The sequence below is a fragment of the Monodelphis domestica genome, chromosome 1, assembly GCF_027887165.1.
Source record: "Monodelphis domestica isolate mMonDom1 chromosome 1, mMonDom1.pri, whole genome shotgun sequence".
NCBI classification, from domain to species: Eukaryota; Metazoa; Chordata; class Mammalia; order Didelphimorphia; family Didelphidae; genus Monodelphis; species Monodelphis domestica.
This window is the reverse complement of record NC_077227.1, coordinates 484,933,476-484,957,829: the sequence shown is the minus strand read 5'-3', so window position 1 is coordinate 484,957,829 and position 24,354 is coordinate 484,933,476. Positions and strand designations below refer to the sequence as shown.

Here is a 24,354-nt window from a genome sequence, read left to right as displayed (position 1 = left end):
GGATGGTGTATATGTAGCCAGATAGGCACCAGAGGAGGAGTCAAGAGATCTGGGGTCTAGTCCTTGCTCTCCAGAGCACTCAAATGACCTTGGATAGGTCATTTCTTCTCTTGGGGATAAAGTTTATTCATCTTTAAAATGAGGGGATTGAATTAAATTGGATATTCCTAACCTGGGGTCTATGAATTTCTTTAAAAATATCTTGATAACTATTTTCAATTAAAAAAATTCAAAGTAATATTTTATTTTTCAATTACATATAGAAACAACTTTTAACATCCTTTTAAAAATAATTTTTGAGCTCCAAATTCCCTCCTTCTCCCCTCTTTCAGAAGGAAAATACTTTGATATAGATTATATATGTGCAGTCATGTGAAACACATTTCCATATTAGCCTTGTTCCAAAAGAGAATACAGAACCAAAAAAAGAGAAAGAAAAATGAAAGAAGGAAATTTTCTAAAAGTATGTTTCAATATTCATTCAGACTCTATCAGTTCTTTCAATTTAGGTAGACAGAATTTTTCATCATAAGTCCATTGGAATTGCCTTGTATCATCATGTTGCTGAGAATAGTCAATTTGTGCACAGTTGATCATTGTATAAGTTTGCTATTGTTGTGTATAATGATCTCCTGGAGCTGTTCACTTCACCTGGCATCAGTTCATATAAGTCTTCCCAAGTTTTTCAGAAACCATCCTGTTAATTGTTTCTTATAGCACAATAGTATTTCATCACAATCATCTACCACAACTTGTTCAGTCATTCCTCAATTGATGGGCATCCTTTTAATTTCCAATTTTTTGCCACCACAAAAAGAGTTGCTATAAATATTTTTGTTCATATAAATTCATTCCCCCTTTTAAATCTTTCTAGGAAACAGATATAATAGTGGTATTCTGGGTCAAATAGTATGCACAGTTTTATAGCTCTTTGGATATAGTTCCAAATTGCTCTCCAGAATGGTTTGATCAGTTCACATCTCCATGAACAGTGTATTGGTGCCCCCAATTTTTCATGTACCCTTCAACATTTATTTTTTTCCTCTTCTTGGTCACACTAGGCAATCTGATAGGTATAAGGTAGTGCTTCAGAGTTCTTTTGATGTTCATTTCTTTAATCAGTAGTAATTTATGTGACTATAGATCACTTCGATTTCTTCTGAAAACTACCTGTTCATATCCTTTGACCATTTCACAATTAGGGAATGAGTCATATTCTTAGACATTTGACCCAGTCCTCTATATATCAGAGAAATGAAGTTTTTCTACAACTATATTTCAAAATAATTGGCTTCCTTTATAATCCTTTGTATTTTATTTAATACACATATAAACATTATTCTGAAAAAGGGCCAATAGAATTCTGAAGTCAGCCAAAGGGGTCCATAACATGAAAAAAAGTCAAAGGTTAAGTGAGCCCCTAAAATAGATTATCATTATGGGCCCTCCTACTTTCAGAAAAGCAGAGAAAGTTGAGAACAACCCGTAGAAGGCAAAGGATTCTTCTTGCTTAGATTATTAAAGTAACATCCTAAATTTTTTTCTCCTTCTCCCCTGTCCACTATCCATGCTGCTGACTAATTATCTTAATTACATTATTTTGATGATGTCACTCCTCTGCTCAAAAAGTTTTATTGGCTCCCCATTGCCTACTGAATAACATATTTACTCTTGATTTTGAAATTTAAGACCTTTCACAAGCTGACTTTAGCAGGCCCTACTCCTGTCATTCTCATCTTGCCTATCTCTGTGATTGTTCATGCTTTCCCGGAAAAGAGAAACAGTTATCCCCACCCTGAACCTCCATCTGTTGAAGTCTCTTCCTACCCTCAACTCAGATTCCACCTCCACAGTGAAGACTTTCATTGGCCTGATTGTCTCCTGCTTCTGATTTTCCAGACTTTGTTACCATGCATCAGCTATCATTTTATTCTGATCCTTCCCTCAGCACTTGGGACCTTTTCCTTTAGGGAATATCTACATTCCCTTGAAGTCTTCTCCACCGGGAACAACTCTCATGCCTGCTGGTCACTTTCTTCCACTGGTAGTTTCCTTCCCATGATCTCCATTTTGGGGAGAGGTTAAATGACTTTCTTGATGTCCCATAATTAGTATGTCTCAGAGTCAGAACTCAAACTCAGATCTTCTTGGTTCTTAGTGTGACTCTCCATCCCCTATAACACACTGCCTTTCCATGTCATAGATAATAACAATAATAGCTAATTTTAATATAATTTTTATAAAGTGTTTTACATATCCCCACAATAACTCTTTGAGGTAGGTGCTTTTATCAGATCCATTTTACAGATGAGGAAATGGAGTCAGAGAGGTTGAAAAATTTGTCTTAGGGCACAGTAAATGTAGGAGGCTGAATCTGAGCTCAGGTCTTCCTGATTCCAAGTCTGTCTTCTTATATCTATGTCACTACTGGCCTTATAATTGTCCACTTGTCTTTCCCCTCAATGAGAGTGTAAGTTAAGCTTCTCAAGAATGTGTCATCTTTCTCCTTGGATCCAAAGTGCCTACCACAAAATAGGCACTTAATACTTGTTGAACTGATCTGACTTAAGTGCCCACTATAATGATAATGACTTACATTTATATAAAGCTTTAAAGTTCACAAAGTGCTTTACACATATTATCTCATTTGATCTTTAAAACAACCCTGTGAGATAAGTGCTACTATAATCCGGATGTTTCAGATAATAACAGTAACAGCTAGCATTTAGATTGCCCTTTTAGATTTATAAAGCACTTTACGTACGTTATCTCTGTTGATCTTCATAATAACCCTGACAGACACAGAGTATTATTATAGCCACTTCACAGATGAGGAAACTGAGTCTGAAAGAAGTTAATTACTTGCTTAGGTCATATAACTAAGTTTCTGAAAATTCAGTCTTCATTATTCCAAGGCCAACACTGTAGTCATTCACTGTATCACTTGGATGCCTTGGAAATTCAAGAGGAAACAGATACTCCAAGGAGGAGTTAGGAGATGTCTCAGTTATACTGAAATCAAATGACTGAGGTGCAGAGACTTCATTGTTGTGGTTGGTGCTGTTTGCCCTTTGTTTCAGAGTACCAGTGACATCACAGCATGATGTCCTGCTTTACATGTGAATTGGATTGAAGCAGAGTCGCAGTTATCAATCTCACTCTCCTTCCAGAGTCATCAAAATCCAGTGTCAAGACAAAAGTCAGATGACTGGAGATGGTCTGGGATGTTTTGGTAGATGAACTTGGCATCTTCAATGGCTGACAAAGCTCTAAGGCAGTGATGGTGAACCTATGATATGGGTGCCAAAGATGGCATGCAGAGTGCTTTCTGTGGGAATGCAGCCCCCCCCCTTCATTACTAGAAAGGCAGAGGGACATGGGTGGAGCTGCTCCCCTCCCCCTCTCCACTGTGCCTGACAATGTTTTTTCACATCCCCTGCCTCTCTGCCCAATAGTCAATGGGAGCACACAGGGGGTAAGGTGGGGGCTCATAGGCAGCAGAGCTGGAGGGGAGCAGATCACTCTTGCCACTCCCCTCCCCCTCTCTACACTGCTGAGAATGTTCCTCACATTACCTACCCCTCTGCTGAGCAGCTCAATGGGAGTGCTTTCTCCCTCCCCTGTGTTGGGTAAGAGGGGGCAGGGCACCCCTGGCACTCCATGGGGGGGGAGGGGCATGGCACATGGTCTCTGGATGGGCAGGCACAGCATTCAGAATTGAAGGAGTGGGGTAGGGGTTAGGGTTAGCTATCACTGCTCTAAGAGCTCCACAGTGCCTGCTTCAGTCACCTTCATGGCTGTTGGAACAAATTGTTCTCACCCACCCCTTCTACTAGGGGAAGTCTTCACATGCTTGAGGACACAAAGATAATCAACATATAACTCCTACTCTCTTGGATTTTAAAATCTAGTGGGAGGAGTAAAATTCTTTCTTTCTTTCTTTTTTTAATCTTTTACCTTCTGTCTTAGAATTGATACTAAGTAGTGGTTCCAAGGCAGAAGAATAGTATGATAAGGTCTAGCAATTGGAGTGAAATGATTTACCTAGGGTCACAAAGGTGGGAAGTGTCTAAGGCCAAATTTGAACTCAGGATCTGCCATCTCCAGGCCTGGCTCTCTATCCACTGAGCCACCTAGCTTCCCCAAGGAGTACAATTAGGAAACAATCTATAAAAACTCATGTAGAACCTAAGGAAATCTAGCAAAGAAAGGTACAAAGTACCTCTTTTAAGATTGGAAGAAAAGGTTAGTTCTGCCTTCAAGAATCAAGAAAGAGTTCCATGAAGGGGTAGGTTTTGAGCTCAGTCTTGAAGGATGAATAAAATTTTAGATAGCAGTGATGGAGCATTTCTTGGCAGCTCCTGAGAGAGCACAAAGGGTTACACAACTACTACTAGATGAATGAACGGACCAGAGATGGGATACTCCTCCTGCTTCCCTGGTTTTCTGAATCAAACTGCTGGGTCCCAGAGCTTCATTATAGGGCATTCTCCTATTGGAATTACTTGTTGGTCCCAAAGTGAATTCACTTGTGTTTGTGCTTTTTGGATTGAGATTATTATATGCAGAAAAGACTCATTAATTCAGATATGTAATAATTTAGACCTTAGGAATCAAGGCTTTTATTGGGGAAAAAGTGAGAAAAATTGCCTTCCTTAGTAATGTTTTAGGTTTTCATAAATAAAAGGAATTGTTTTCACTTTTCCCTTAATTTAGAATTACTGTATGGTAAAATGGAGTCAGAGGTCATAGATTCAAATCCTGCCTTTGGTGTTTACTTCCTGTGGGTCCTTGAGCAAATCACTTAATTTTACCTAGGTGTCAGTTTTCTTTTCTGTACAGTGGGAGTGTTGGATTAGAAGATTCTTTCCATTTCTGCCTCCGGCTCTAGATCTATGATCTTTTGATTTAGATCTGGAAAGGACCTTGGAAATCACCTGGTCCAAAGATGGATAGGAATTCAGATCTGGAAAGGACTTCAGTGATCATCTAGTCCAACCATAACTGAAAAAAGAATCACTACTTCATTGTGCTCAAACAAATGGCTATCTGAGCCTGAGTTAAAGGCTTCCAACAAGGAGGCACCCTTGTCACCCTTAAGGATGCCCACTCTTTTGGGGGGATATCTTTGAATGAAGGGTGTCAGTTTCCCCCTTACTTCAAGGCCCTTTGCCTCTTTGTATCCTCTGCTAATTACTCCTGGTTCTGCCTCTTGGAGTCAAACAGAGAAAGAGTCCTCTATGTGCCAGACACTGTGCTAAGAACCTTTACAAATAATTATCTTATTTAATTCTCACAGCAGCCCTATGAGAAAGGTGCTATTATTATTCCCATTTTACAGATGAGGCAACTGAGGCAGCAGTAGTTAAATGATTTGCTCAGGGTCACACAGTTAGTAAGTGAGCTTGAATTTGATTTCAGAACTTCCTGACTTCAGGCTCAATGTTCTAACTAACCACTGTGCAACTAGTAAGAAGTACAGCCAGGATTTGTACATCATTCTTCTGACTACCTACCCATAGTAGGTACTGTTTTTACTATATGCTATTCCTTTAGCAGGTTCTTGTGATTAATTTTCCATCAAGAGACTTTTCTGATATAGAATCTTCAGAAAAGCCATCACCTTGTTTTTAAATTTGGAAACTTTAGACGCAGTTCAAGTACCACTTTGGAGCACGTTGTACAAAATATAAGCAATATTGGATGTTGATAATCTGTGAAAACTTGGCTACTCTCAGCATTGCAATGACCTGGGACAATCCTGAAAGATTGATGATGGAGAATGCTCTCCACTTCCAGAAAAAGAACTATTGGAGTCGTCTTTCACATCAGTGTATCTTTAGTTTAATTATGGGTTTTTGATTATGTATGAGTGTACTCTTACAACAATGACCATTATGGAAATGTGTTTTGCGTGACAATAGAAAAAAGAAAAGATTTTAAAAAGAGCTTGCTGGTTTTATATAAGCTCCACAATCTAACTCTCAAGTAATCTAACTGGACTTCCTATACAACATCTCTATAGGTCATTGAGTGTTCAAGGATATTTCTATTGATCAAGAACTTTTCAAATTTAATCTAAGGTTTGTGATTAATTGAAGGTGTCCAGTCCTTGTTCCTACTTGGTCAAAAGTGGAGATCTGTTCTCACCTTGTTAAGCTATCAGTAAGTAACATCTTGCTATTTACCCTAAACTAGGTAGGATAATTTTCTATGCTAGCCCTTTCCCCCTTATACATCTTTCAGATCAATTAATTGTAATAGTAGTATCTTGTGGAAGTCAAAAAATGAATTTTGGTCATAATCAATATTAATAGATGTCCTCTATTCTATTTACATCAGAATTGGAGCATTGTACTTAGTTCTGGAAGGACATTGGCAAAGAGACATGTATCTAGAGAAGAATGATCATGATGGGGAGAGGAATAGAGACCATGCTATATACAGATTACTAATAATATTATTAATAATTAATACTTATGATATTACTAGTAATTTAATAATGTATTGTTGTATACAGACTGATTATAGTAACTGGAAATATTTAGTCTAGAGCAACAATGGTGAACCTATGGCATAGGTGCCAAAGATGGCAAGCAGAGCACTTTCTGTGGACATGTGACCTTGGCTCCCCTTCACCCCCCACTCCCACCATAGTTTGTTACTAGAAAGACAGAAGGACTTGGGTGGAGCTGCTATTCTCCCCCTCTCCATAGGACACTTCCCCTGCTGAGGCTCACAGGTGGCAGAGCTGGAGGGGAGCAGAGTGCTTGGGCCACTCCCCTCCCCCTCTCTCCACTCACTGAGGACATTCCTCACTTCACCTACCTCTATACACAGCAGCCAATAGGAGGGCTTCCTTCTTCCCCTGTGTAGGGTAAGGTAGGATGGGGCACCCCTGGGACTTGGTGGAGGGAAGGGGCACTAGGAGGTGGGGTGGGGGTGGGACCTGGCACTCCGTCTCTAAAAGGTTTGCCATTACTGATCTAGTGGGATGGTTATCTCAGAGGGTATTGAGTCTTCCCTCACGAGAGCTGAGGTTGAATGATGCCTTTTTGGAATTGTCCAATGGGTACATTCTCAGCTAGATGACTTCTGATGGGCCTTCTCACTCTGGGATTCAACGATTCACTGAGCAAACATCAGTTCTGCACCTACTATATTCAAAACCCCAGACTAAGTTGGGAAATGGGAAGGCAGGGATAGAAAGATGAAATAAGACCATGATTGCCCTTGAGGAGTTTACAGCAGGATAAGCTATAAACACAAGTAACTTTGTTCACCAAAGCCTCCAGCACAGCAATAGACACTTAATAAATTATTGATTGAGTCATCTTAGGCCTAAAGGTAATGATGGGGAATAATTAGATCTAGCTACCGTTGGCTGCTTCACACTTTTCTCTCCTACTACATGACATAGAATTCTAAGTAGTCCGTTGTCATGGTATCTTCTCCTTGGACACTGTCTTATCCCATGTGATCTTTGTGTAGGTGAAGTGAGGGAAAGTTGTAGAAACATTGCTATGGAAAACAACGGTACCAGGGTGCAGAGGATCTCTCACCTGCCACCCGTCCCTCCACCCCCTCCCACTTCACGCAGCCCTATTTCAGGAAGGAATGGAGCTTAAAATAACTGCTGTGGAGGAGCAAGGTCAGATAATAATAACTGACATTTACATAGCCCTTTAAAACGTTTGAAGTGATTTCCATGCATAAGCTTATTTGGGCCTCATAGAAGTCATGCCAGGTAGGTACAACTATTATTGTTCATGTTTTATAGATAAGGAAAATGAGATTCAGAGAAATTAAGCAATTTACACATGCTTATGTGGCTAGCAAATACCTGGTGTGAAATTTGAACTCGTGTCTTACTAACTTCAAGTCTAAAATGATCTACCCACTACAGCACAATGATAGCTTCATTCATTTAACTTATTGTTCATAAAGATTCTAGTAGCCAAAGGGGTTTCTCACTTGATGCTGTAATAATGCCATATAATTATATGTTGTAATAATATATATATAGTAGTAATGATCATATTCTATTTACTAAGAGGGGAATTCTCCAGCTGGTTCCATGTCCTGATGCCCGAGAAAGAAGGGAAGAGAGAGTATGTAGAATGGAGCTTCCTCTCCACCTTCCCAATCCCATAACCATGGGTTCATTGTTCCTTCAGAAAGAATACTGGGTTAGTTCTGTGAGAATGAGACTCTCATTTCCCTCATGAGAACCCTGTCTAGGCCTCAAGACACATTTTATAAAGTGTGTCCACTGGGGTTATAAACTTATAGGATGTGTATGCAGTATTTCAGAACCAGAAGTTGTAAACTGTCTGACTTTCTTAGCTTAGAATATTCTCTCTCTCTCTCTCTCTCTCTCTCTCTCTCTCTCTCTCTCTCTCTCTCTCTCTCTCTCTCTCTCTCTCTCTCTGTCTTTGTCTCTGTCTCTGTCTCTGTCTCTCTCTCTCTCTGTCTCTCTCTCTGTCTCTCTCTCTTTCTGTCTCTGTCTCTCTCTCCCTTGCTCCCTCCCTCTCCCTCTCTCTCTTTCTCTCATTCACTCAGCGCTCCCCATTTATAATACATATTACATCTGCCAAAAGCTTTACAAAATAGGCAGTCCTCAAATTTGTGGGTCACCTTCCTAGGAAAGTCAAAATGATGTTAATTGACTGTTTTCCCCATAAAACTAATTTTAGAATAGAAGCCTGATGCCCATTTCTCCTTAGAAATGACCATCAATGCCATTCACCTCAAATACTATCCCTATAGTCTTTCTTCAGTGTTTTAAGGATCCATGGTTTCACTGATCTGCATCCTCTCTTCCATGCAGGTCTCCATCCCTCCATGTCTTAGCTGATAGTCTTTGTGAGTCATTGTGGCTGACAGATTTCATTACCTGATGGCCAGTCTCCTGTATCCATATTCTTGGTTTAGTATCTAAAGACTGGATCGACTGAGTCTGTCACTAGCCCATTCTTGAAGCCTTTCTATCTTGGTAGGGCTTACATTGCAAATGGACTTTTGGAACCTAGGCTCACCTCATAGCCACAAAGAAGAATCAGAGGAAGACTTCAGAGGATTTTATATCCTAGAAAACCTGAGTCCTCAGGAAAGAGATTCTTATCTGTTTTATGTATGTCATGGACTCCTTTGGCAGTCTGGGTAATGCTAGAGCCCACTTCTCAGGTTCTTTTTAAATGAATGCAATACATTAGATGACTAAGGGAACAATTATGTTGAAATATAGCTGCTAAAACTTAAAAAAAAAAATTCGTGAACTCCAGGTTGAGAATGCAGCTCAGTGGATCAGGTGACTCAGTGAACAGAGCACCAGACCTGGAGATGAGAAGTCCTGGGTTCAAAACTGATCTCTGGTACTTCCTAGCTGTGTGACTCTGGATAAGTCACTTAACCCCAATTGCCTAGCCTTTTCTGCCTTGGAGCCAATACCTAGTATCCATTCTAAGACCAAAGCAAAGGTAGGGGTTAAAAAAAAAAAGAGAGGAGCTCTGTATATGTGGGGTGGGAGTGAAGGCAGAAAGGATGAGGAACAGGTAGCATTGTGGAGGAGCGATGCCTGACAGACTCATGAAGTCCTGCAGAATGCTTAAAATATTAGGTTAAAAGTGATGTAGTATGCAGATCTTTGGAGGCAATAATCAAGCTGCACTCTACCCTGGGAAGGTCACTCCTTGAACATTGTATTCAGTTTTGGATGTTACATTTTAGAACAGAAACTGATAAGCTGGAGAGTGTCCAGAGAAGAGTATCCAGAATGACAAAGGACCTTCAGATCATGCCCTTCATTGAGGAGAAGCTGAAGGAAGTGAAAATGTGAAATATGGAGAAGAGAAGACTTAGTAGAGGACATATTCTCTGGCCAGCATGCACAAGAAGGATTAGACTTCTTCTTGACCCAAGAGGGTAGAACTGGGAAGCAGTGGTTAGAAATGACAAAGAGGCAGATTTAGGCTTGATTTAAAAAACAAACAAACTTTTTTTTTTTTAAACCCTTACCTTCCATCTTGGAGTCAATACTGTGTATTGGCTCCAAGGCAGAAGAGTGGTAAGGGCTGGGCAATGGGGGTCAAGTGACTTGCCCAGGGTCACACAACTGGGAAGTGTCTGAGGTCAGATTTGAACCTAGGACCTCCCGTTTCTAGGTCTAGCTCTCAACACACTGAGCTACCCAGCTGCCCCCCAAACAAACTTTTCTAACCATTTGACCTATCCTCAAAAATTATGGGCTGCCTGAGAGGTAGTGGAATCCCCCTTATTAGAGGTCTTCCAGCAAAGGCTGGAAGAACACTTGTTGGGGATGGTGTAGAAGGCTTTCCTATTCAGCGAGGGGTTAGAACAGATGCCTCTGAAGTTCCATAATTCTTTGTGACTACCTGCCCTACTGTGCTAGTCTCTGGTCCTCTTATCTTGGTGATCTCCTGACATTGCCTCTTCTGATCTGGAGAAAAGGGCTGAGGATTTTAGGTAGCCAATATATTTTATTTTGAACTTGTCTTCAAAGCTGGCATAAAAGTCAACAAACATCTATCAAATCCCTAATTGGTACAAGGTTTGTATAAGAAACTGTAGAAAATAAGTCCAGAGAAATGTCATCGGGCCTCTGACCTGAAACACAAAGTCTATCTACAATCAGCTTATAGAAAAGCAGTTGAGATGCTATTCTTGCATGTCTCATGAGTGATCATAATGGGTTGTGAAGGACTGGCCCAGATGGGAAGAGACCAATAGCCCTACTTCCCCAACTAGTCTTCCTGGTTTCCTGCTTTCTCTATTCCAGCTCATCTGAGTAATCCAGAGATCCAAATCTGGTTTAGGCTAGCTACTGCTCACCCACTCCCTTCTCATGCCACCAGAGTCATACTGTGCCCCTTCAAAATATACGAAGTACTTTTCTTCTCATACCCTATAGTTTGGTAAAAATGGCGTATTCTTTGTTCCTTACACATGGTCTATCGCCATGCTTTTGGATTGGTTATTCTCCATGCCTGGACTATACTTCCTCCCCCTTCTTTACCTCATAGAATATTTCCTTTACCAACTACTTGGGCAATCCCTCTTCAATTATCTTATATTGATATGTATTTATTCTTCTTCATGTTCATTCTGTATATATATATATATATATATTTCTATATGCCATCTATCTATCTCTTTCTATCTATCTATATATATATCTACCTGTCTGTCTATTATCTATGTATCTCTCTATGTGTGTATGTATGTAGCTTTCTTCCCACCCCCACCCCCTCTATCTCCCATTAGTAGTGGGAGTAGTGATTTTTTTGTTTGTATTTGTATTACCAGCACCTAGCACAGTGCTTGGTATATACTAGATAATTAGTACTTGTCAATTGATGGAAAAATTCTTTTTTCCTTGTAATTTGGCTGACAAGTTTGGGGTTTTTAAAAAAGATACGTTTACGGAGAAACGAAGAACAACCAAGTCAAATAAAAACAAATGGCAACAGCAGCATTAGCAACAACAAACTCTTACCACATCTAGAAAAGTGGAATGAGTATCCAGATTCCCAGTATCTGAACTACACTTAACTGGTCTATTCATTGGTTAGACTGACTGATACAGCTCCTCCTCAACAGAGCTGTTCCTATATAACCAGGCAGCAGAAGCATCAGGGGGCTATTTTTCATTCTTAGTGTAGGATGTGGACATTGTGTGTGTGTGTGTGTGTGTGTGTGTGTGTGTAGTGATAGATAAGATAACCCTCCACTTAACATGACTCAATCTCAATAATCCTCCCTGGGCCATCTGAGTGGGGGATTATGATTTTAATAGGGGTCATATAAGGGATCACTGTCAAGTAGGAGGTGATTAGAGACAATTCTTCCTAGTAACTCTAGACCAGCTCTTTTTAGCCCCCTATCCAAGTTGAGTAATGTCCGCCACACCAGTGGCAGGGGGCATATAAGGCAGGGGAAAGGAAGGGACCTCAAATTGTTGCCATCCAGCCTCCAAGTACTATTCAGTTCCATTAACTTTCATCTATCCTTTTGGGGTAATTTAGGGAGTGAAGCAGGATTCAAGCACAAGGTAGGATTTGGCTTCAATCCTGGGAACTAACAGAGAATCCTAGCTAAATTCTGAAAGCACTGAATTCAGGGACCAGGGAGCAGATCAGGTTCAAGGGCATGGCATCAGGCAATAATAATAATAACAATAACAATAACAATAGCAATAATAATAATTCACATGTCTGTAATATTTTAAGGCCCTCAAGGCATTTTTATTACAGTGATCACATTGAAAGATCATAAGATTACAGATTTAGAGCTTGATGGGAATCTAGAGGTCATTTGGTCCAACCCTTTCATTTTATTCATAAGGAAACTGAGGTGCAGTGTTTTCAATAACTCATCCAAGGTCACACAGTCCAGAACGAACAGATCCAGCATTTGAACTGGTCTTTTAGTTTCAAATTCAATGCTCCTTACACTTTTTCACATTACCTGAAAAATAAAAACAAAAAGAAGAGAGGAAGAGAATGAGATACAGAGACAGAGACAGAGAACAACAAGACACAGAGGGGAAAACAGGGACTGAGAGATACAGAGAAGAGACAAAGATGAGAAAGAATAAATATTTGTTAAAAGTTCATGTTCCTAAGAATGAGATTTTTATTCCTCTTCTTCCAGAGTACCTTAGTTATCTCCATTTTACAAAAGAAGAAACTGAGATCCAGAATGGCAATGTTACTTAACAAAGGTCACACAGCTGCTGAGAGTCAGAATCAGGATTTCAGGCTAGGTCTCTTGAATCCCAAGCCAGAATGCTTTCTACTTCACTTATACTGCTTAACCAAAAAGACTAGTGGTGATTTCTCTGGGCTCTGTGCCTACCTCTCACACTCACCTCATCAATTCTAGAGCTCATACACTAGATTCAGGCCAAAGAACCCTGAGGCTGGAAAATGAACTTGCAGCAGATCCATCAAGGCCAGTTTATGGAGACCAAGGCAATACTGGTGTCTGCCCAAGAAGCCTTCCTTACTGATTAGGGCTATCTTAAAATGTAATAGGCTTCCTTGGGAGGTAGTGGACTCCCTGACACTGTAGGTCTTCATGCAATGGATGAACACTCATTAGGGGGGTAATAGCAGATATTGCTGTTCAGGAATAGATTATATTAGGTATCCTGGAATTACACCCAACTCTGAGATTATAGGTTTCTTTGAGACTGAGGAACAGTCCAGGAACAGTCTAGGAGAAACATCGTGGAGGAGTGCAAAGCAGATACTGACACTTTGTGGCCAGATGCCCAATGGTTATTTGTTGAATTTAAAGAAAGAAGAGAAAATGGTAAGCCAAGATGGCAAGAGAAAGATAAAACTGAAAGAAAAAAATGGGTGGAAATGGAAGCAATGTGTTCATGTACCCAATGATACTTATTTCTGCTATATTTAGTGAGGATTTTTGTTTATTTTGTTTTCTCATAGTTTTTCACTAAAATTGGTTTTATTTCTGTCTTGACAAATTAAAAGCAAAAAGAATTTTTTAATCCATCAATTTATAACCATTAAAATTTTAAAGTACATTACCCTTTAATGTCTTTAAGTTGGGTACCTCAGGGTGGCTAACCTCTAGTTGAGAGAAAGAGCATATATTTGGACAACTAAATGTTTGTCTCACATGGAACTGGCATTGAGGAGCCATTCTGAATTTTTTAGGTTTCTTTTCCTGGATGGGAAATGCTCCTGAAAGATTCTTGGCATTTCCCATGTTGGTGGGAGTTAAGCTGAGGGGTACAGGCTGCCCAGAATATGGCACCAGCCCTTACACCTTCTCTGTTGTTGTTTCTGATGTCGTTGCCTGGTGGAGTGTAAGCAACACCCTGAACTCATTTTTCCCCACTGGCAGGAAAAGATTGGAGTGGGAGGGAAAGGGGTCCGAAGGAGCCAGTCTGGCTGATTTTTTGGCCAGCCCAGTCTTTGAGCCTGATAAGTAAACACTTGAAGCTCTGACATAAATTATTCTAGTCCTTGACAGCAGGACACTGACCAGGGTCGCCTGATAAGGAGGGAGAAAGCCTTGCATGTCTCTCAGTACCACTCAGATATTTCACAATAAATGTCACAGAGAAAGAATAGACACTTCTGTACCCATTAGGCAGCTGCATGTTCCTGTCACCTTGAGAAGGGATGCATTGTCAGAGCTGTCCAAATGTGCACACACCAGCTGTTCATCTGCTTTCCTCTTCTCTTTCAGAGTGGAAGTGCAGCTTGGTTTCCCACCTTGGAAGAGAAAGTTTGGTTAAAATGGCTCCAATCTTGAAAAGATGAGCTGTGTTTCCCTCTAGATGGTGAGACCTACTTGAGTGACCTTTATGAAGATACTAGATAACTCTCTTTTGGATGAAATAAATGCATATTACTGAAATCTGAGATCTAGCCAAGATGACTCCTCAAGGCTCCAGTGCTAGGTGATGATATGATGGCAGGATTATATTCTAGGCTTTTAGGCAACATAGTCTAGCATTTTAAGAACACATACTCTAGAACTATAGGAACCTATAATTTCAGGAATGCACTCTAGAATCATAAGACTAAAATCCTAAGGATGGGCTATAGGATGCTGTTCTAGAATTTCAGTGGTATATCCTAGAACTACAGGGCTCTATTCTAGAACTTCAGAGGGGAAAGATACTATAGTCATAGGAGCTTACCTTAGCATTCCAGTAATGCATTCTAGAATAACTAGAGCCTATTCCAGAAATTTTAAGGCCCTGTGTTGGAATAATTAGATTCTAATTAGAATTTGAGGAGTACATGCATTCTGCTTTTCTCTTCAGAATCTTAGCAATACTTTCCAGGGTACTAAGATTCTGGGCAGATGGTTTTTATATGAAGCCATTTGATTATTTTGCCAATAACCTGAGGATACATGCAGAACTTTCCTACCTCCCATCCTTGAGCTCTTCTTGGATCTTTCTCTAGTGTTTCCCTTTTCTACCCTTAAGTTATTTCATAGTCAGATCATGGAAGTACCTTTCAGACATTTAATTAGAGTTTGAATGGTGGCTTGATTTAGAGTGGATGAAATACAATCTAAGGCTACTTCTGAAGGGCAAGTAGCAAGTCCAGAGCAGAGGGAAAGGGCTGCTATCCCAATAATACAGTGAGGTGCACTGTTGCTTTATATCCCAGGATAGTAATAAATAGTTCACAATTACATGAATCGTATGAGCTGTTAGCTGAATTGTGTCTGTCATTTGAAGATCAACATAGTTAAATGTGGAGAGACTTATTTCTTGATGGTTGGAAATCAGCTACATAATCAGCATGTAGCAATAATTCACATACACACATATTTAAACCAGAGCAATTCTTGGGAGACCTGTGAGTTACATTGGTAGAAGAACTGCCTGCTCAGATGATATTATGGATAATAATAGTTAGCATTTATATGGTGTTTTTAAGCTTTGCAAAATGCTTTACAAATACCTCATTTATCCTCAAAATAACCCAGAGAAGTAGGTGCTATTATTATTCTCCTCATTTTACACATGAGGAAACTGAGGCTTAAGTTAAGTGACTTGCCTAGGGTTACAAAGCTAGTAAGTGCCTAAGGCCAGATTTAGACTCAGGTCTTCTTAACTCTGAGTCTAGAACTTTATCCACTAAGCTACCTAACATAACTCTTCTAGTAGGAGGTACAAATGTAATCTCTTTTTTAATAGGGAGGAAAACAAAGCCCAGAGACCTCATAAGTAAGTTGATTATGGCTATATGGACAGTAAATGTTGAAGCTAGGACTCAAAAAAGGTCAAATGACTTCAAGTCTCTTCTTTTTCAATTATACTAAAATATTCTTGCTGGGACAACAGTGTAACTATTTAGTCTCTTTCTTCATCCACTAACTTGAAGTCTATCTTCTGCAGCTTTCCTAAATTGATTCACAATTGAGGCATGTAAGACTAGGTAAGAAGCTGAGTTACTAAGAACTCTTTGGAAGACTGAGATCCTCAAATCTTCCATTGTTAATTGGTCTAGAACACAATGGAATTGATCTTTTAAGAATCAATTCCTCAACCAAAGGACATGGTAGGGGATAGTTACAAGGGGTATACTATTGTTATTTCTCTTGATTCTATTTGCTCAAGGCTTTATATTCACCTTTATGAGTTATTGTTATATTATAGGTGTTGGTATGGTATCACCTCTATGTTGGAGGGAACAAACTGAGGAGGTACCTGAGATATATAAGCCATTTGCTTAAGATCATATAGCAGGGTAAAGGACGGTTCTGGGATCAGAATGAACACACAGCAGAATTTTATAGAAAGGGGGCTTCAGTTTTCTCATCTGTAAAATGAGAAGTTTCCTAGATGACCTCCAAGATCCTTTCTAGTTTTAAATCTTTCATTCCAGCTTCAAATCCTGGACCTGCCCTCTCTGGGACCTTGGGAAAGTTATTTTAAAAACTCTCTGAGCCTCAATTTCTTCCTCTTTGATTGGACCAGATGATTGTTCAGTTCCTTTTGAACTCTAAGTACTATGATTATGTGTCTTGAAAAGAAGGTTTGTTTAAGACACACTTCCCTAATCCGCTCCCAAGTATGTCAATACTCTTAGATCTCAATAGCCTACTATAGAATTTCTGACTTAACAAAAAGGTTAGCCCCACAATGAAAAGGCCCTGATGCTGGAGTACAGAGGTGGCTGGAGCTGTCCACAGCTGAATCTCATTCAGATGATAGGTAGAAGGACTTGGTTCTGAAATAGCAGCAACACAAAAGTCACTCATTGAACAAGTCAAACTGGAAAATATACCTTCTGGATGAGCTCATATTTATTTGGACACTCAGTTGTTTGGGCCCTTGCCTGTCCTTTGGCCAGTCAGTCACATGATTATATGGACACAGCTTACCTTTGAAAAAGAATGCAATATTAAGTCACATGAATAGAAGAATAGCAATTAGGACTATGGAATTGATAATAATCTCTTCTATTGATTGATCCTTTTGCTATACTGTGCCCTAGTCAGACAGCATCTGCAGTACTGTGTTCAGTTCTAGAGACCATATTTTAGGAAGGACATTGGTAAATTGAAGGTGGGTAATCTGAATGGTGAAGATTCTCCAGGTCATGCTGTATGAGGATCTATTGAAGGAACTGGAGACTTTTATCTTGGAGAAGATTTGGGCAGGGGGTGGCTGTCTTTAAGTTTCTGAAGGGCTGCCATATGGATCAGAGGTTAGATTTGTTCTGTTTGGTCCTGAAAAACAGAAGTAAGAGAAATGGGTGAAAATGAGGAGGAAGTAAATTTAGATTTTGTGTAAGGAAAAACTTTTGAATCACTAGATTGCTCCAGCTACATGGGAATGGAAAATCCTCACCTTATTTTTTAACTTATTTTCTGTCTTAGTAACATCTCTAAAATAGAAGGCCAGGGGCTAGACAAATGGGCTTAAGTGACTTGCCCAGGGTCACACAAGTAGGAAGTGTCTGAGAACAGATTCAAATCCATTTAGCTTGTCTTTTAAAGCCCTTCATGTCTTACTTCCACTTACCTTTTCTAACTTATTCCACATTTCTTTCCACATTACTTTTGGGCACTTTAGATTTCAATCAAATTGACCTATTTATTGTTCTCCAAATTTGAAATTTCATCTCCTGATGCTTTGCCTTTTCACTGGCTCCGATGAATTCCAAGAATTCTAACCTTTCTCACCATTACCTCTTAGATTCTTTAGATTCCTTTAAGGCTTACCCCAATTGCCCCTGCTGACAGAAGCCTTTTATGATCTTTATAGTTCTTAGTGCTTGCTTATTTCTCCTATTATATTGTATTTGCTATCTGTGTAGATGTTATTCACCTAGCCCTCTCCTGCCAAGAAGAATGTTAATTTCTTGAGGATAGAGATTGTTTTCCAATTTGTCTTTGGTTTAGAGGATGGTAGCTTATGTTTCAAATGTTAGACTCTTGTAGCATTGAATCTAAGTATAATCACATGATCCAAGGATAGCCCAGGCAGAACATCTAAGATATTACTTGAAGGCAACTCTTTGATGAAGGACACCAAAGAGAGACACAATTAAAATTTGGATTCTCAATTAGGAGTCCAAGAAATTTTAGTTGGCTTGAGTGGTTTCTTTCTTCCCTCATGGGATACAACTCCTCAAAGTTTGCTATTTGGGATGAATTTGGAATAAGAAACAAAAGTAGTGGCAGCAGCTTCAGACATTGTGGTACCAGCTCCCAGGAGTCCAAGATCTGAGGGCAGAATCAGGATAGCTCTGGCAAAAGGATGGCATTGAACCTTCAGAACATGCAGATTATTTTATCTTGTTGGGGATGGCACTGAGATGATTAGGGTTGTTGGAATGTGACTCTGGCTGGTTTGACCAGTGAAGTTAGAGTAGAGGAATGGGGAGGAATCTCTGGGGGGGCAGAGATGGAGTGAGGTTTCTTTCCTATCAGAGGCTGAGAGAGGAATTAGTCTGGGCAGTGGAAATAGTCCATAGGCAAATTATAGGCTTTAGATTTTTTTCTAATGCCAATATATTATTAACTAACAAACTAAACAGGAATTCAGTAATAACAGTAACTGGCATTTACAGTATATAGTGATTTGAAATTTATAAAGCACTCCCATGCATTATTTTATTTGATTCTCACAATAACACTGTAAGATAGGTATTATAGTTATTAACACCATTTTTTTTCAGATGAGGAAGCTGAAACCTAGAGAAGTAAAATTATCTGCCCATGATTAATCAAAAATAATTATGAGAAGCAGGATTCAAATTTAAGCAGGTCTTCTGACTCCCATTACATATGGCAACATCCCTTTTATTCTCTCCCTCCTCATATCTTTTTCTCACTCTGTGTACCTTTTTTTTTGCTTTTGTAACTCTTCATTTCTTTTTCCTCTTTTTGTAGTATCTTTTATACCTATATATCTTGCCTGCCTCATCTGTCTTTGATTCTTGTCTCCCTTATCTCATGTAAATTGGTAGCAAATAAGAATTTCCTTAACTGTGGTATGGTAGCTCATTATTTTCTTTCTAAATTCCCATTGGAAGGAAGAGCAGGGAAAACCATGGGTTGTCTTAGCTGTCATTGCATTTGGGACCATGAAGGCATATAATGGAGGAACTCAATCAGCCATAGTTCCCGGATAGGACAATATTGGTTTGGGATTGATTCTCATCTTGGGTCAAGGGCCTTATAAAGAAAGAGTTTCTTCTCCTTCTCCTCCTCCTCCTCCTCTTCCTCCTCCTCTTCTTCCTCCTCCTCCTCCTCTTCTTCTTCTTCCTCTTCTTCATCTTCCTCTTCCTCTTCTTCCTCTTCCTCTTCCTCTTCTTCTTCTTCTTCTTCTTCCTCCTCTTCCTCCTCTTCTTCCTCTTCTTCCTCTTCCCCTTCTTCTTCCTCTTCTTCTTCCTCCTCCTCCTCTTCTTCCTCTTCCTCTTCTTCCTCTTCCTCTTCTTCCTTCTTCTTCTTCTTCCTCTTCCTCTTCTTCCTCTTCTTCTTCTTCCTCTTCTTCTTCCTTCTCCTCTTCTTCTTCTTCTTCCTCTTCTTCTTCTTCCTTCTCCTCTTCCTCTTCTTCCTCCTCCTCCTCCTCCTCCTCTTCTTCTTCTTCTTCTTCTTCTTCTTCTTCTTCTTCTTCTTCTTCTTCTTCTTCTTCTTCTTCTTCTTCTTCTTCTTCTTCTTCTTCTTCTTCTTCTTCTTCTTCTTCTTCTTCTTCTTCTTCTTCTTCTTCTTCTTCTTCTTCTTCTCTCTTCCTCCTCCTCCTCTTCTTCTTCCTCCTCTTCTTCTTCCTCCTCTTCTTCTTCTTCCTCTTCCTCTTCTTCTTCTTCCTCTTCCCCTTCTTCTTCCTCTTCCTCTTCTTCTTCCTCCTCTTCTTCTTCTTCCTCCTCTTCTTCTTCTTCCTCTTCCTCTTCTTCTTCCTCTTCCCCTTCTTCTTCCTCTTCCTCTTCTTCTTCTTCCTCCTCCTCTTCCTCTTCGTCCTCTTCCTCTTCTTCTTCCTCTTCCCCTTCTTCTTCCTCTTCCTCTTCTTCTTCTTCCTCCTCCTCTTCCTCTTCATCCTCTTCCTCTTCTTCTTCTTCCTCTTCCTCTTCTTCCTTCTTCTTCTTCCTCTTCTTCTTCTTCCTCTTCTTCCTCCTCTTCTTCTTCCTCCTCCTCTTCTTCTTTCTTCTTCTTCCTCTTCTTCTTCTTCTTCTTTCTTCTTCCTCTTCTTTTTCTTCTTCCTCTTCTTCTTCTTCTTCCTCTTCATTTCTTTTCATCATCATTATTACTAGTATTTTCCCAGACTGTTTGTATGCAGGACATGACAGAAAGATATTATCATTGAGCACATGAGTGAACAGAAAAGGAAGTTAGCTGGTTCTGAAGAAAGAAAGAGGGGTAACAGATAAAAAGCCCATGTGTTACATTGATCATCAGTGAAACATAGAGAAGTGCCTCTAGCACCTTGAATACATCTATCAGGGTTGGAGAGACAGACAAGAATCACCACAAATAACAAATTGTGAATCACAAAATTTGTGTGAAAAGATTATGATCTCTACTAGGAAAGGACTTACTCACACTGAGGTGACCACAGGTTCATGTAAGTATCTAAGTATGCAAATAATGTCAACTCCATTGGCACTTTTGGCAAGAGAATTGAGAGCTGTAAATGAAACAAATCCTACTTTGTGGGGTCACTTTTGATCTTTTATTGATCACCACCTGAATCCTAAATAAGTGGATTCCTTTGGGTCAGTGTAGACCCTTTACTGTTGTGAATAGATATTCCATGTAGATCTCTATATTATTAGATAGTGAGTGCTTTTCCTGGGAACATCTCAAAACAAATAGTAATTGTAGTAGATATTTGTACTTCTTTATGCATTTATATATTCTGATGCATGCATTTATTTAAAAAATCACATAGAGCAGGGCACAGAGGGCTAACCTTGGGGACAAGAAGACCTGGGTTCATATCCTTTGTCTTACACATAGCAGTTGCTTCTAGTGATGTTTCCTATCTATGGACCTTGAGACAATTACTTTCATGACCTGATTTTTCATCTGTAAAATGAAGGAATTGTGCTGGAGATCCCTTTCAACTCCATGATCATATGACCTAAGATCTATATGACTATAGGCTGATTGATTCCATTGATGACCTCTTAACATCTCAGACTCCCAATCAACCTTCTAAGTCCATACATAGAGAGGAATTGCTGACAGAGAATGTTCCCACATTGGTATATACAAGGACCTTTTAAAAATGTTTTAATTATTTGTGAATCTATCTTACATTCCCTATTATACCGAGTCCCTTGATGGCAGGAACCAAATTAAAGTCACTTTCAATGCTAAAATACTTTGGTTCTTTGATTCTTTGCTTTCTGCACCATGCCGTGAGTAGGGTCTTGCACTTAGATGTGTTGAATAAATTAATTGACTTTATCCCTAGTGGGCAAATAATGACACACCTCATCCTCTCATGAGCCTTAACCTTTCCCCACTAGGGTGTGTAGGTGGGGGAGCATGAGACAATTGCATATATTTCATCTTTTCTAACTTTGGACTGGGAGTTCTTAGCCTTTCTTAAGTCATGCAGTCTTTTGGCATAAAATAAAATATATAGGATTACATTGCATTAAAATAATAATGCAACTTTTTTCTCATCCAAGTTCATGTACCTGCTGGAATCTTAAGGATCCTTGGACCTCACCTTAAGAATCTCTGCTTTAGAAAATAAGCAACTTGAGGGCTGGGGTGTATTTTGTTTTTGACTTTTCTATCCCCAGAGCTTGGCATAATGCATGGCACATCGAAGGCACTTAATAAATGCTAGCTGATTGATTGATTCAGTCCAACAATGGTTTCTTTTCTGTTCTGCCAATTCTGTGCTATAGAAGAGAGGATCCTTGTAGTTGTTTGGGGAGTCTCTTTGGAATTAGGTACCTTATTTTTCTGAAATGCTATATGTTGGGTCATGTGATGCTCTCACTTGTGGAAAGGTCATTCTAATTACTTTGGTAGATAGTAGTTTAGCAGGAGGGTATGGTTGGAGATAAGTGTACGCAGGTGGTACAGTCAATAGAATGCCAGACTTGGAGTCAGGAACACTCATGCTCCTAAATTCAAATATGGCCTCAGATACTTACTAGCTATATGACTCTGGACAAACCACTTAACCTTGTTTGCCTTAGTTTCCTCCTCTATAAAACAAGCTAGAAAAGGACAATGAAAACCATTTCAGGATCATTGCCAAGAAAACCCCAAAGGGAATTGTGAAGAGTCAGCCATGACTTAAATGACTTAACAACAACCACAATGATTGTAGAAATAAAAGCACAGGATTACAGTCTGAAGAAAAGCACCAGAGTCCCTGACCAGGTCTAACTGGGTATGTAACTACTCTATATATAAAAAAAAGAACTCAATTGTCTTTTTGGATCAGGTAGCAATTGGATGCTCTAGAATCTTAGGAAGAATTCTACTAGGAAGGATGGTTTAGGAATATTAATAGCCTCATAGTCTGATTGCTGGGGAGAAGTCTTTTTTTCACACTGGTAGTCACATAAACTTTATAATTAATAGTCTTTTAAATACTCATTCCCCTTGTAAATAGATATTCTAGGAAATAAAAACATATTTGTAGTCTGGAGAGTGTAGGAAGGGCAAAGAAAAGAAAACAGGATTGAGGTCCAGGGCCAGGGTGCTGAGATACATAGGGCACTCTACCAGACAAAGCTCTGTCCTTAAAATGAGAATTTTGAATCTTCACAATACAAGGTCATGGGATTTAGAGTTAGAAGGGAAGTCATCTAGTACCAATTTCCCATTTTATAGAACAGGAAACTGAGGCCTAGAGAGATTAGAAGTGACTTGCCCAAGAACATGGGTTATAATAAAATCAGGACTTAAACCTGGGCTCCCTTATTACACATTCTGAGCTCTTTCTACTCTGCTATATGGCTTTTTTTACTTAGTGGCTATATCATCCTAGGTAAGTCACTTTACTGTATAGACCTAGAGCTTTCCCTTCTGTGAAATGAGGATAATACCAGCCCAGTCCTACCTCACAGAGTTCCTGTGAGGAAGGTTCTTTCAGCATGAAAATCCTGGAGAAATATAAGCTATTGTTATTCCCTTTTGTAGACTGAGGGCATGAAGAGTGCAAACCCAGAATCAGTGATTATATGGAATATGGAGGAAGCACAACAAAGAGGAAGGAGGACCTGGGCCCAGGAGGCAGGGCTCCTAGGGTGAGTTTAGAGAAGAGGCTGATTCATGGGATGCTGAGGGCCCAGAGCCCATTTCTCAGCCAGGAGTCCCTCATACCTTCCATTTTTCTAGAAAAATCTCTGGGCTTCTTAATTGCTATTTGGTTGAAACAGATCTTTTAAGGTGATGGCCACTATTTGCATTTGAGCCTTTAGTTGTGCTCTTAACTTGCTTCTGCTTATTTTTACAGCCTCCTTCCTCCCCCTTCCCCTGGTTGTTTATGTTTGGGAAGGGCCTTCTGCTGAGTGCCAGGGAGCCCTCCAGACCCTTGGCTTGCTCTCCCCTCAGTTGCCACTTCACTAGGACTGGCTGCTGTTTTAATCTTCCAGACTGTTTATTAACCTCCCCCCTACCTTCCTCTGCTCAATTTATCTGCAGTAGATTTCCAATACATTATAAAATTTCAATCAAAATTCCTCAGGGCGCTTTGCATTCCCTGTTGGATCTCTAAATCCTACTTGCTCTCACCTTTAACCCTCCTTGGCTGCCTTCCCAGGAAGAGGTCCTGTAGGCTGCTCTGGTGTCTGGAAGCTAACATAGCAGCCCAGAGATTGCAGTGTTCTGGGTCTGAGTCCCTGGGATGCTCCAGCTTGCTGAGCACTCAAGGGACCTAATCCTTACTCCCCCGGCCTTCAAATCTGAGCTCATCCTTGGAACCGAGGCCTTGGAGGATGCAGCCAGCCTTCCTGAGCTGCTTTCCTTTGGGGCCATTAGTGGGGGGATTGGTGGGAGGACTAGGCCAGAGGAAAAGATGGGACTCTGAAAGGCTGTGGGGTAGAGGGCTGACTCTGCCAAGTGTAGAATCTTCTCTATTCCAGGGAGACTCAAAGTTGTAAACTCCAGTACTTGAATCTGTTTACTGTTGGAATCATCTGACTTCCTGTTTTGAGGGAGAAAGGCTTTGAAAAGCTTATTAAAAAGCCTCCGAGGGCTTTTTGAACCTCTTGTATCTCTAAGCAGAAAATATTTTGATGATTTTGGTGAGAATAAATACAAAAAATTGATGGGTCATGTTCTTTATAGCTACCCACGAGTTTGTATTAAAAAAAGAAAGAAAGAAACATGAACATAGAGGGGAAGGGTGGAGGAATG

At 39.9% G+C, this 24,354-nt stretch overlaps 1 long non-coding RNA gene across 1 annotated transcript in view; it reads left to right on the top strand.

Moving 5' to 3' along the window:
- Positions 1 to 7,655: 7,655 nt before the first annotated feature.
- The window catches only part of LOC103104269 (uncharacterized), a 59,220-nt gene continuing 42,521 nt past the window's right edge, over positions 7,656 to 24,354 (top strand). Inside the window, exon 1 of the long non-coding RNA XR_008915425.1 lies at positions 7,656 to 7,747. This is a non-coding gene — a long non-coding RNA (uncharacterized LOC103104269). The remainder of the gene's footprint in view (positions 7,748 to 24,354) is intronic.